Raw genomic sequence first — 14,683 nt, 5'->3', positions numbered from 1 at the left:
GCACTTGATAGTCTTCAAACGAATATCTGTGAGGTCAGAAAACGCATGTAAAAATGTTTTGCCTGTCTGAATCTCTTCTTGGACAGGTTTTATAAGACTTTCTGTTGCTCACAGACTGAAATGTTTGTCTGAATGTTTCAGCCAGAAACATTGTCTCTCTATCTAGCCTCACATGTGGGATTTTAACAATAAATTTGCACTGCAACTGGGGTTTGGCTTATTAGCTAATGCATTATTAAATCTAATAGCTGGCTTGTGATCACATCCAGACTGAAAGGTTGGCACTCACGGTTTCCATTGATCATTGTAATATATGTAGGATTTGTGCTTGGGTTCAGGACTGTACTGAATCAGAACACATTTATGTACATCAGGATTTTGTTTTGTTTGATGACTTTTGTCACATCACAGCTGTTCCTGCTCAAATGACTACGCTGAAATCAGAATCCATCGGATCCTTATGAATCTCTGTGGTTTATTCTTCTGCTGCGGAGCACTTGTAATGTGAATGTCTGAATTTCACTGCATATCATTAACCTCTTTAAAACTGGCAGGTTAACAGAAACATACTCAGCAAAAGATGTGTCTTGAGTTTCTTTGTGTTGATTTGAAAATAAAGCCTCTCCTGTCTGAATGCAACAAATGCAAATAATGATTCCCAGGCTGATAAAATAAATTAATGAATAAACAGTTATATTTTTCCCTATTATGTGCATTCAATCGTAAGCTGTAATAGATAGAAATACATGTTTTCAGCAGAGTGATGAATATACTTCTGTATCTGACTGAATAATGCATGTGGTGTGTGGGCAGGCAAGAACTTCTAAAATCATGAGACATGTGAAAATCTCAGAGGGTGATGTTTTCTTAGCACAGGTCCGTCCAATTTAATGAACAACTCTGTTTTTTTTTCTCTCTCCCTCTTTTTTTTTTCTTTTTTAATCAGAGATCTTACTCGCTTGCTCGGTAGGCCCAACTCTCATTATTTCCATTTGCTTTGAGCGGGAAGATCATCTGTTTCTCCTTCTGAGACTGCAGTACTTTGTACCTGAGCTTCCTTTTCTGTCAATGTTTTATTACAGGGACTGAACAGATAACAATGAAAACTTGTGCAAGAAGTATTATACCATTTACTGTAAACTAATGTCCGAGGGATTCCCAGAGAAAGGGGATCTTCAGTATCTTCAAGGCAGGCTCCTGTCACTCTCTGCAAATCTGTCTACACAGTCTACACTCCCAAGCTGGCCTACACTTCCCTCTTTTCAGCAAGCACAGTTATCAGCCAAACTCCTTGTCAAAGTGAAAGGACAAGGTATTCCCACATTTCACTGCTCAGCAGCAGCAGGTTTCAGCTTGACTCTGTGCTAATCTAAAGCCTTCACATCCCTGACAGTTGTTGGCTAGAGCAGGGCTATGTGTGTGGCATAAGTGACACAATTTAAGATACTTGATGCTGTGTGTGGATTTTCAGTTGTTGTTCCTGTTTTACGCCAGGGACTCCCCTTTTTGTACTTGGATGTGGCAGTGTAGCACTTTACTTGACCGCATGCCCTTGCTGACGTCAACCGCGGCTCAGCCTGGCTCGAACCCCTGACCCTCACATTGTGAGGTGGGCCCCTAACCAACCGAGCTACAGTATGCCTGCAGCACAGTCTTCATTTACTCAAAGAATCAATGTGAAGGACTCGAATCAACCGACAAATGTGTCTATTCTTAGCTGCACCCAGAGAGATGACTGGCTGCCTCTTGCTAATGTAGCCCTAGTATTCTCCCATATGCAGCCACATACTTCTCCATGTCTCACAGGTCAGAGGGTTAGCTGTATTACTTTCCCACCCTAATCAAGTAACATTCTCAGTGTATCTCTAAGGAGACAGAGCATTCTGTGCACCATGTTGGCATGCTGTCCACTGTTAAATACTTATTATAAAACTGGGATTAATTGCATCTGGTCCAAATATAACATATCTGGTTGTCTGGTAGAATAAGATGATATTACATATAAAATTGATATCTGCTTAGAGGTGAATATATCAAAACTGTCTCCCTCCCAGTGTATTTTGTTTAAGTGCAGTTGATGTGAGAACAAATTGCAAATGTCAGTACAAAAGAATAGCATGTGAATGCAAGTGACAACACAGGGGCAGAGAAAGAAAAGAGAAAAACATGAGGCAAGAAAACGAAAAAGAAAAGGAGAAAAAACAGACTGGTACAGCACAGGAACTGATATGCTAAAATCAGTTATGAAGCAAACAAAAAGTGACAACACGACTGCATTAAGAGACAATACAGCATTATCAAAAGAGCAGCACCATTTCAGGAAATGTTGCATTTAATGGGTGCTCACAACAGAAGTGCTCCATCAACTAGTGGGTGGTTTATGAAAAGACAGTAAGAACTGTTTTAACCATCTGGAGGAATCAGAGAAAAACAAAAAAAGTATGAAACCACGTCAGACTACTTACAGAACACTTGTCTTTGGCACAGCATTTTCACTGAAGTTTCACAAACTGCTTCCAAATTGCTGGATCAGTTCCATTATGATACTCCTGTCTACATCACCATCCCCTTTGTTCATGCCCCAATTTATTTTCAGCTGTAACTGCCCACGTGGTCGGCACCTGCACACCTGTCTGACCAAGGAGGGGTCTCCTCTCTCTGTGGTCCTCCTCAAGATTTCTCCCATTTTCCCATTTCCCTCTTGGGTTTTTGGGGAGTTTTTTCTTGCCCGCCATGAGGATTAAGTCAGGGGGTGCCGTCATATTTTGATTTGACTGTTGTGGCCTGTAAAGCCCCTTGAGACTGTAAACAGTGATATTGGGCTCTAAATAAACTTGAACTTGAACTTGAACTTGATACTGACTATGTTTTCTGAAGTCTCTCTGTCCTGTTTCAGTTTAGCTAAACACAGGCCCCCGTACACTTCCTTTAGTCATTAGAACCTTAAGAATCAGTCAAATCAACCAGCTGTCCAGTCAAACAGCCCTTTGATGGATAGAGGGGCAGGCCTTCAACACGGCGCTCACTGGGCACTGAAACTGCACAGGATGCATCGCTACGATTTGGAGTTCTGCTCCAAAGCACTGAAAACATACAAGATTGAAACTAACAATGTCCGATAAACACTGTTTATGTCTAATGTATAGATATTTTTTTTTATGATAGAAACTTTATAATAGATAATAGAAATTAAAGTAAGTTTAGTCAACTGTGAGAAGTTGTATTTTGCCTGCTGGTTGTTTTTGAATACTTTTCATTCTGCCAAAGAGAAACCTCCCATTCTCGCCACATCTGTATTTTGAATCTCGGCAGCCCTTTAACTTACTTACTCCTCTTTACTTTGTGCAGAGCATAATGTTTAAACAAACTACCCAGGACTTTTTCCTTCACACCTAGACAGTTGTTCACTGTCAACGGCTCTTTGCCTTGAATGACTCCACTAAAGGACGACCCGGTCAATCACTTCATTTTTTATTCCCAGAATATGACTGGGCCTTTTCAACCATATTCTGAGTACCTTTTGCCTCATCTCCTGTAATGTCTGCCAGTTTGGTCCTGGTGCAGAGACCTAGTTGAGACCTTTGTTTCAGGCCTGGATTAGCACCATGTTGTGTCCCAGGGTGACCACACCTTAAATGAGCCCTTAGCACAACTATACAACAAAACAGTGAGCCCATGTATGAAAAGTACTACAGCAGTGAAGACCACAGATTCACATTCACATATATTAAATGCCAAGCTACCATACTCATACATCCAACTAACATCACTGCTGCTAATTTCACTGTTGCTGCTAGTTTCAACAAATGTCTGGTCAGTTTTGCAGACAAAAAATGTGCCTATTTCAGGTGTGTTTTACCACTGCTGCATTTCTATCCAGCCTTTGGATTCTCAGTTTTCTTTTTGCTGACCCTCTGAGTTGGTGGTGATTTTGAAAGACTTCTAGTACTGACAGTTCGGTTCATGCCTTGTAGTGTAACTAACAAAATCAACGATTTTTGTGCCTTATTACACAGCCCCTTCAGGAGGAGAGGGCCCCTCTTTACGTTATAATATAATCAAAACAACCATACAGGTACATGACTATCTTTTATACCCAACATACTGACAGTTTCAAACAATGTTCTGCATTAAAAACAACCTGATATAGTCCATGTTTTTTTTTTTAATAATTATATTTACATTAAGTTTAGATGCATTGGTGCCCCCTAGTGGTTGATGCCCTTGGGCGCTCACCCAGAACAATACATTGTAGATCTGGGCCTGCTTGATTTGACATTTTTGGGCCACTGGGTGAGACCAGATCACTTTCAGACAGGTGTTGTGAAAAGTGGGGAAAGAAGTTTATGACAGGTGTAGTAGAGCTTTTCTGTACTCTCAGTTTGGCACAAGTTTGTTATGGAGATATTTTAATACCCAGACCCTTAAATTGCTAAATAGACACAAAAACCTAAAATATGCAAGATTCGTTATTGATTCAAGAGAGTTGGACAGGGTCTGCTTGTCTCATTCTCTCTCTCTTTTTTTGGTAATATAGAAAATATAATATAATTAACGTAGTCAGATAAGAGTCATTGTAATCAGATTGGAGTAAACTTAGATAAATTTGCTAAGGTGAAAAATTTACTCATGATTTTTGCCATTTTCCAAGTCCAGATGACTAAATTAGCAGCTGTCAAGGTCTCATAATATTTAAGGGCCCTGCCTACATTTTGCTGAAAAAAGCAGTTCGTGAGCAGCTTCATGAGAAGAACAAAAAGATGTGGGGTTGGGCAGAGGCATTGTCTCATAGTGAGGTGGCAATTAGGGCACTGGAGGAAATAATCAAGCATTGTACTCCCTTTGTATCTTCAGCCATGGATGTGGGTGTGCTTCTCTCTCTCTCTCTCTCCTTCTCTAGCTTCTCTAGAAACGACCATGAATAAGTCACCCCTCTCTTTAAAGTTTTTTTTTTTCCATGAAGACTGGCAGCATACACTGAGTTTTGAGGGACAGCAACATGGCAGTGCACTACAGGAACCTAATGGGTACAAAACAGTGTGCTCGATGGGACATCAAAAGAAGTCCTCCAGCCATAGTCTTAAAACCTTATAATGTGTTTCTATCCAGAGGAAAACCTTAATGTAATCCTTTTTGCCTTGTTTCAGCAGAGCATTTCATTCTTGTAGTATTAGAACACAGGGTTTATGGTCATTAAAGTGTGAGAAATCTGGCATTCCTGAACGATTCCTTCAGTACATAAAGCCATGTTAAGTCATTCCCATATGTTTAAATTGAGAGGAAAAAAACATAAAACATACTGCTTGAGCCTGTCTTTATATCACAAGTTCATATGTTTGGTAGTGGGTGGTGTTTATGGCAATTTGGTGATTCTAGGTTGTTCTTTTGGTGCGTCAAGCCACCTGAAGCTGTTTCCTTATAATGGGTTTCTATTGGGGGAAAAAATTCCCTTGGCGTAAAGATTATTGTTTTGTCTTAAGATTACAGTTTCATTCTTTTGACAGTACATAGCATTTGTGATGGGGGAAATGGGAGGTAAAGTTTTTGCTGTAGGTTTTTGTGTTTTGCATCAGTCTGTTATGAAGAATATTCTGTATGAAATATTATAACTGAAGCACTTGTTGAGCAGTCTACGAAAATCAGAAGGTTCAGTTCAGCTTTATGTGACTGATCTCTAAACGACTCAACACATTTCATGACAGTAGGAGTTATATGCTGTTTTGTCTTTGTGTCTTTTAGAGAGTGCTGAGTGTAATGCCAAGTGAAAACACCGTATTTTAAAAAAATTCTTTGGCCTAGTTTGATCATTACCAGTAAAAGTGGAACATGACAATCTTAAAATGGCATATTACGCTAGCATCACTCTGTATACATTCACAAAAATAGTAAAGAGTTAATTATATTCGCATTAAATTACTTACAATAAATATGTTAAATAAATATGCTCACTAATGTTGTCACTCCATCTGACACTGGGTTAAGCGAGTACCAGTGCTGACCTGTGGACACGAATCTGTAAAAACAGTCCGCACGACCAAAAAAGAGGTGGAGGAAGAGGTTTTATTTTCTTTTGTAGAGTCGTTGGCAGACTGTATTGTTGGGACAATCATGGTGCCTACTTGAGTGAGAAAGCCTCAAAGTAACAGTGCTGAAACTTTACTGCTACACAGAAAATAGCCTTTTGGCAAAACATATGTGATAAACCTGGAAACTGTACGGCTGGAAATACAGGGGACCAAAAATGCATTGACTTTTGTTTTTATTGTAATGTAATGATGCCTTTCACAACCTTGCTGGCAATGCAAGGGGTGGAGCTTCTGGGAACAGGAAGGGCAGCAGAAGTATATCCAGGTTGGCCTGAGGAGGGAGAAGAGAGAGGCCCTATGAGCAAAAATGGCAGTGTGAGGAGGGAAGAACAGTGTTTTGTGTGTTTGCGAGTAAAATCCAATATCTCAAATCCACAAACTGGACCCTATAAGATCAACTCGACGTGCAGTATACCTGATCCAAAATACAAGATCAAGAGGAACCCAAAAATTAAAGATTACTCTTCAAACTCTTGGGTAAACTTGGGAAGTCAGGCCTGCATGAGCTGGTGAGACCCAGCTGGTTATTTCCGCTTATTTTTATTTATTTATTTTTTTGCAATGCATTGCTAAGGACTTGCCCTTTTTGGTTAATCATTTTTGTTTTGTTTTGGTCTTGGCCTTCTGGACTTTCTGCTTTTGGTTGAACTTTGGAAAAACTGCAGAAGGGGGATGTATATATTGTATATATCGCTTGTTTGTTGTTTGGTTGGTAGTATTTGATTGTACTGGTTTTGGTATTGTTGGTGTGAGGTGATTTGGTTTTGTGCTCCTTTTTTTTTTGTTTGTCATTGCTTGTTCACCAATACAGTTTGTTGGGGAGAATATAAATTGACTGGCTGGCGTTTGTAATTATCCATAGAACTTCTAAGCAGATACAATGTATTTTTGCCGAACCTTTAGTGTAACTTCTAGCTGGTAAGAAAGTCAGGGGGATTGTTATAACTATATGCCTCAGAGAGTTGTTGTCATGGCTGTTTGTCCCAGCACCATCCAGTTTGCAGCTGCACAAAGTTCTTTCATCACAACTAGAACCGTTTGTTATGGAGCCTCTCTGGACTGCCAAAGGGCCAATTAACATGTTGCCAAAACATTCTGGATGTGGTACTGTCGGTCTGATCTCCTGTGGAAACTGTCAAGGTGGTCAGTGACTAAGAGTGTATTAGTAGCTTGTGGCTGTTGATAGTACAGAACCCCATCATGTCAAAACAGACAGTCCTGTTGTTTTCAGATCTGTTTTTGTATCCTCATAGCTCTTTAGGTGACAGTGTTTAACTGTTCACCTGGCTTAGATACCTCTTTTTCTGTAAGAAGACCAGGACATTGCCTGTAATGGAGTCTGTAGAGATTTAAGTTCAATGGATTGGCTTTCTTCCTAATAGTGTCAGTGTTAGTGGTTTTCCACAGAGTGGGGATGCCTGTGGAGAGGGACAGGGGAAATGCTAGTGTAAGATGGGACTGAACTGCACTGTTTGCATTCCTTTGACTTAACTGCAGGCCACGTTTTCTTCACTAAAAGACAAAGAAATTGATTTTATATAAGAAAGTGAGCTAAGCAGGGACTCCTGCATTCTCTGCTGACTTCTTTCATGTTGAAATGGGTGAATAATATGTTGAGATCAGTGACTAGACCTAACAGTGGAGTGTGGGCTCTGTCTGTCAGGAAAGCCTGTCAGCTTCCTGCTTTTTAAAAAAGTCTGTATGACATTCATATTTTATCATATTGCTGAATCCCCCCTTCACTTTATCCTTGTAGGACAGCTCAGCACAGCATTATGGATCTCTTTAGAGTTGAGTTAAGGGCATGAAGTGAAAGAGCCTCATTGCTGTTAAAAGCATTTCATTTTATGCATAAATGTTCTTAATCTAACCGCTGATCTATGGTTTTGAGATTTGGAAAATTTGAATGTTTGCTTTGGAAATTACACCATACAAAATAAGTTTAGTCCCACATAGTAGAAGCCATCAGGTCAATACCATTACACTCCTGTACTAAAACGTCCCAATTAACATAAGTGTCTGTAGATTGCCTCTGTGCCACGCTGATGCTAAGACTCTTCCTTCTCAGTAGATGGCAGTAGTGTGTGCCATCTACTGTGTTGCAATGCTGTGTTGTATCTGGCAGAGAGGATTTATTCATTCATTCCTTCATTTTCTAAACCACTTATCCTTATTAGGGTTGCAGGGGGTGCTGGAGCCTATTTTAGCACTCACTGGGTGAAAGGCAGGGAAACACCCTGGACAGGTCCACAGTCCATCACAGGACAGAGAGGATTAACATGAATAAACAAAGATCAAGAAGAAGCTAACTAGTACACATGCAACTCTTCTTTAACGGCCATTCTCAGCTCCACAGACAGTTTGAGGAAACTACAACTGGATTCATTTTTATATGTGGCATATAAACACATGAACACATATATGATTTGCTTATACTGTTACTGTCTCTATATCCAGATGTGCCAAAATTGTTGGCGTCTATGAGAGGGGAGCAGGTTAAGAGAAATTTTTCTCAGCCCACAACATTAGTTCCAATAATTTTTCCTTTGCCTTTTTGGCTCTTAGAGGTTATTAATGACTATGAATTAACTGTTGTGAACATGAATAATAATCTCCAAGAGAAAGAGTTCCTGGAGGGTAAGAATTAACTGTGCTGAGATTTTCCCCTTCATGTAACACTTTTTTAGGTCAAGCTAAGGTAATATGTTTATGCACATTTAAAATTATGTCACTCTCTGTGATTTCTAGATCTAATACTGTGAACTTTTATGTCTCCTACCCAAATAAAACCCAGAAAACCTTTTGTCAAAAATGACCTTGAGTGCTGATGTATAGAGAATAGAGTAAAGGTGATGTAACACTAATAATGAAGGCTGATGTATAGAGAATAGAGTAAAGGTGATGTAACACTAATAATGAAGGCTGATGTATAGAGAATAAAGTAAAGGATGATGTAACACTCATAATGAAGGCTGATGTATAGAAAATAAAGGTGATGTAACACTAATAATGAAGGCTGATGTATAGAGAATAAAGTAAAGGATGATGTAACACTAATAATGAAGGCTGATGTATAGAGAATAAAGGTGATGTAACACTAATAATGAAGGCTGATGTATAGAGAATAAAGGTGATGTAACACTCATAATGAAGGCTGATGTATAGAGAATAGAGTAAAGGTGATGTAACACTCAATCATGAAGGCTGATGTATAGAGAATAGAGTAAAGGATGATGTAACACTAATAATGAAGGGTGATGTATAGAGAATAAAGCAAAGGTGATGTAACACTAATAATGAAGGCTGATGTATAGAGAATAGAGTAAAGGTGATGTAACACTAATAATGAAGGGTGATGTATAGAGAATAGAGTAAAGGATGATGTAACACTCATAATGAAGGCTGATGTATAGAAAATAAAGGTGATGTAACACTCAATCATGAAGGGTGATGTATAGAGAATAGAGTAAAGGTGATATAACACTAATAAAGATGAGTAAGGGCGACCTGCATGGTTTCCTCGTGCAGAAACTGATAATGATGTAGTTGGAACAAAAGGTTGAAAAACAGAACAGAAAAAATAGGATTTACTGGCAGAACCACTGGGTTACCAGTGTTGTACAGAGCATTTTAATGACAGAACATTGATATATTTTGAGGTAAACATTCATCAACAACATATGAGAGAATATCGAAACTATATCAACTCAAGCAGCATAAAATGGCATGAAGAAACACTCTGTGGAAATATACACTGCACTTCCTCATTTTGTTTGTGGAATCCCACAATTGTACTTCTCCTTGATAAAAGTAATCCTTTATAATAAGCATGAATTTTATAAGCAAGATAATTCTGTATCTTATTATCTCTATCCTCTCTAGAATTGTTTAACCAGTTTATTTAGGTGGACCATAGCTCTTTCATCTCGTGAAACCTAAAACATTGACAACACAAAGAGGCAGGGAAGTTGACAGTAACCATATAGTGTAAAATGCATCCAGACTGCGTTTTTTTTTTTTTTTTTTAACCAGACATAGTGTAACAATTGAACTTTTACAGAACACTTAATATTCTACAGCAGAGTGTATTGTCAGTTTATAAAGCATATTATATACTTTTTTTTTCATCTGTTAATCATTATGGGAGAATGGCATTTTTACCCTTGCCAAAGCCAAACTGTACTGCTGTTAGCAACCACTAGGTGTCAATGAAGAACAGAATATGAATGGAATGGATAAAGTTAAGCTTTGATCTGTTTGCTTTTGTGTCCTCTTTTTCTGATTAAATAGGGGTTTAATGCAGTGATAAGCTTTTATTTGTTGAGTTTCAGGCCAACCATAATGATTGAACAAACCGAAATATAGATTCACTTAAACCATATTGTATGTTCCACTGAGGCTCTGGTAGTGACAGTGACAGTGTGGATGTCAGCGTTTCCCCTTACAGACCACTTAAAATAAACAGCTCTCATGACTCTGTCCAGCAGCTCTATTTTTTATCAGCCCAACACAATAAAACCACCCAATTTACATGCAGACATCTTTGACAACATTTTGTTTAAAGAATGAAATGAGAGGCACAATGCTCATATGGCATTGTGAAGAACTGTAATTGATCACTGAACAAAACCAGTGCTGTATTCTGAGTGATCACACTAAAGGTACTGTTGCATACATATAGAATATCTTGACTTTACCATACGAATTCTCTAGGTAACGTGTGAACATCTGTTCAAGTCTTTTTTTTCTTTTTTGTGTGAAATCCAGCATGTCTGGAGAGTCTCACTTCATAATCAGCAGATTTTTTCACCACCATGACAAATACAACTACTTTGTTAATTACATCAGTTAAGTAACAAAAACATTTCCTTCACATTGTATAAAAAGAGAGAGATAAAAAATACTGTTTTTTTTTTTAACTCTTAAGTGTGGATTTGAAGACCGTCAGCATGCCTTTTGGGTTAGAATTCAGTCTTCCTCTTTCTACGGGGTAGTAATAACATGGCGGATTGCTGTCAGGAATATGTCAATTGGCATGAATAGAGTGTTAAGTATAGAAAAAAATGAATGTTGCAATTTTATCTTTATCTCCCCACCCACTCCACTTGTTTAGCCATACATTGAATTTTAAGTTTAACATGCGGTAGAAAAACACACACACACACACACACACACGCACACACAATTCAGCCATCACACACATTTTCATGTATACAGCCGATAAACATTCCTTTGAGTCTAAACATACAGGAATACCTGCACTGTACACTAAAACAGCAGCTATAGCCAACAAAGATGTCAACACAGGACCTGCAGTCCATATATGATACCCTAAAGAGACGAGTTCGTAACACACATAATCAGCATATGCGAGCGTCAGTGTGTCTGACAGAGTTGGAAAAGAGCCAAAAGGTGCCCGAAAAACATGGCCTTGTAAACACAAAAATATCAGAAAGACAGTAACCTTGAAATGGAGCAAAGTCTTGCTGTTTGTGAGGACACCAGGTCTATTCACACCTGAGAGAGAGAGAGTGAAATTTCTGTAAGAGCTGCGTGAGCTGATTTTGTGCAATCCTGTGTCAGATGGAGCTGCACATTTACACAAGGCATTTGTGAGACATTCATAAACTGAGCGTATGACAGACGCAAAGAAGGGGTATAGGAAGTCAGTATGCAATGGTTTGGAATCATGGTGACCCATAGCAAAGCTCTTTCTGTGACACATAATCTACTATACATGTATTATAATCTTCCTGCTCTGGACTGTGAGCATTTCTGGTCAGTTTAATTTTCACCAGTAGGTTGAGGCTGGTCTCCTTTGTTGATCTGTAAAGGACATTTAACACACTGACACCATTCCCCATCCTCTTATACTCACTCACTCACCTTTACTGTCATGTCATTAGCCAACGACAAGCTGAGTCTTTAGAGCAACGACAAACTTACGACAAGCTGAGTCTTTAGAGCAGCTGCTGAGCTGTTCTTATCTAATTGATTAACGATGTGCACTCAAAAGAAGAAGAAAACACTGGTTGTCCTCTAATGATAAACACAAAATGGTGTTCAATGATAACAAAAAAACCCACGTCAATAAAGGTCAGTTTAAGCGACCGGAAGTCACATAGGTGAGAGTAACTATCATTACAAGTGCAGCATGACAAATTGAAATATCAAGGTAGGCTGGCCTATAAATGTGAAAGGGAACAACTAGAACTGGAGTTGGAGTCACAACAGTACAGGTTAAAATTAATAGAAGATGGTAATGTTTCAGTTAATGAAGAATGACTATACTCTTTTTGCAGTTGCGAGCTGTCGTTTTTGCCACTAATCTGCAATTACTGGCCAAATCTGTGATTTATGCTGAGAGCCATGACACAATGAAGGACTATAGAAAATTATAGAATAGCCTGCACTATCCTTGCCTGTTCTTGCTTTGTCTGTCTCTTGCAGACATCTGGTGAGGAAACAGACAAGTGACTCACACTCAAAGAGCTACTTTCTCAGATTCTCACTCCTAACAGTGTAAGAAGTGAGGCCCATGGTACTCCACTCAAGATGGGATGCAGGTAGGGAAATGGCTGACTCATGGTTGTCTTTTTATGGTTCACAATGTCGATCCATCCGTAATACTGACTGAATTCCAAATATGGGTTCTGCAAACTGCTTATGTTGGCAGACACACAGATGGCAAAACATAATCAAGTTCTGCATTATGTCAACTTTAATTCAGACTTCCACATTGTTGGGTGTTCTGCAACTATACAGCCGTAGGAAGGAGAGAGTGGAAGTTGCAAAGCTGACTGAGTACAATATGACACACCATCAGGTCCAACAGAAATTAGAGGAAGAGTCAGTTTAAAGTGTATGCATGAGGGCCAGCTTATTAGCAGTAGATAAATTTAGACAGTGCTTGGTTTTTCTTTCCCCAAAAACACTGGTAAGAGTGGTTTCCATAAGTTGATTTCCTGCACAAATCTTCTGCATAGAGTTGATTGAATAAATATCTTCATTATCTGTCTGTAAGATGGAGGGGGATGAGACTACAGAAATATTACCCACAATGCCTCTGCACACATGTTAGAAGACTGATTCACCTTTCATTGGCTTCAGCTTTGCTACTGATAGAAATTCTTTATATATTTTTGTCCTGTAATTGATATAGCTTGGGATAAAAGTCAGTGAAGAGGACATTTAACAGTTATGACAACTCTGGGCCACGAGGTGGGGATTCCACTTGTGGATGGTGAAAAGCCATACAGTCTAAATCAACATACACTCCTCTACTTTCTCCTCAGGGGCCCAGCAACGAGAGGTTGGCAGATTATGTGTAATACAGCAAGTTACTTACATTTTAATTATGACCATCTTCCTGCTTTGAAAAAAAAAAATCTATTAAAAAAAAGAGGGGTGGGTGAAGAGGTTTACAGTGTTCACTTTAAATTTAAAAAAGAAAATGCTTTGAGCAATTTCTGTCATCAGTTTTGTGATGGTTGTATAGTGAGCCACACATATAGGCCGCTATACTGGTACAGTTTTCATCCTATTTATCATCTTAGTACATGGATACACACATTTAAAATAACTCATTCACCACTTGTTTGTTACTACCTTGTTTTTACTCTCATTTAACTGAGTGAAGTGCAAAAACTTTGTCCAACTGTTTAATGACAGTTTATCATAATTTATTTGTATTATTGTGTGTAACCTGCCTGTGAGCCTCATCTTTGCACAGGGGTCTTCCAGAAAAGAGAATGCGGGTGTAAACAAGGTGTCGTGGAGTGACGTGACTCGTGGGTGGTTTAAACAAAAAAAATGACTGGCTCCGCCGCAATAGCACTTCAGTGCAATGGTGTTTTATTTACAGTGTCTCCCAAACAGCCCAACAACGCAGAATACGGTGACAAAAAAAAAAATCCAAAAAGTGCAAAATACGTTTTTAAGTTTCAGAAAACAAAAGACAAAGCAAAAACAAAAGGAATTCAAATTTACGTGTATATATACACGCGATTTACTATATACGTCTCTCAATGGTCCTACCATGACCGACTCCTTCCAACTACCCCCTCTAGGTACCCCGGGGCTCTTCTTCTACCTTAAGCCCTGCCCCTAGCTCATACCATATTGGAGGATTGACCACCAAATACATTTTTCCTCCTTTTCCCCCCGCTGTTATAATTTTTGAGGCATTTCTAAAAATCATATTTAATTTATACACCCCACTTTGATGATAAAAGGTCACAACATTAAAATAACAGTTTCCATAATCCATTTCATTAATATGTTTCATGTTCTAACACTCATGCATGGTTTGCCCCACCAGCTCGTGGCGCGAAAGAGCCACCCACCAAGCTTTAAAACCGTCAGGGAAATCATGACTTAGTTTGGCCTTTTGCAGCATCCGTAGCCAGGAAGTTCAACAGTTAACACGGAAGACAGTGGACGAACATAACGCGCATTTACAAACTTATACAACAACAACAGACGAAGATCTTCAAAAACGACAAACAGATAAGACAATAAACAAGACTTTAAATGGATTTTTGTGTCTGTGTAGATTTGTGTTATGTAGGACCGGGATGAATTATGTTGTGGTTGTG

The sequence above is a fragment of the Chanos chanos genome, chromosome 4, assembly GCF_902362185.1.
Source record: "Chanos chanos chromosome 4, fChaCha1.1, whole genome shotgun sequence".
NCBI lineage: Eukaryota > Metazoa > Chordata > Actinopteri > Gonorynchiformes > Chanidae > Chanos > Chanos chanos.
Note: the sequence above shows the minus strand (reverse complement) of the source record.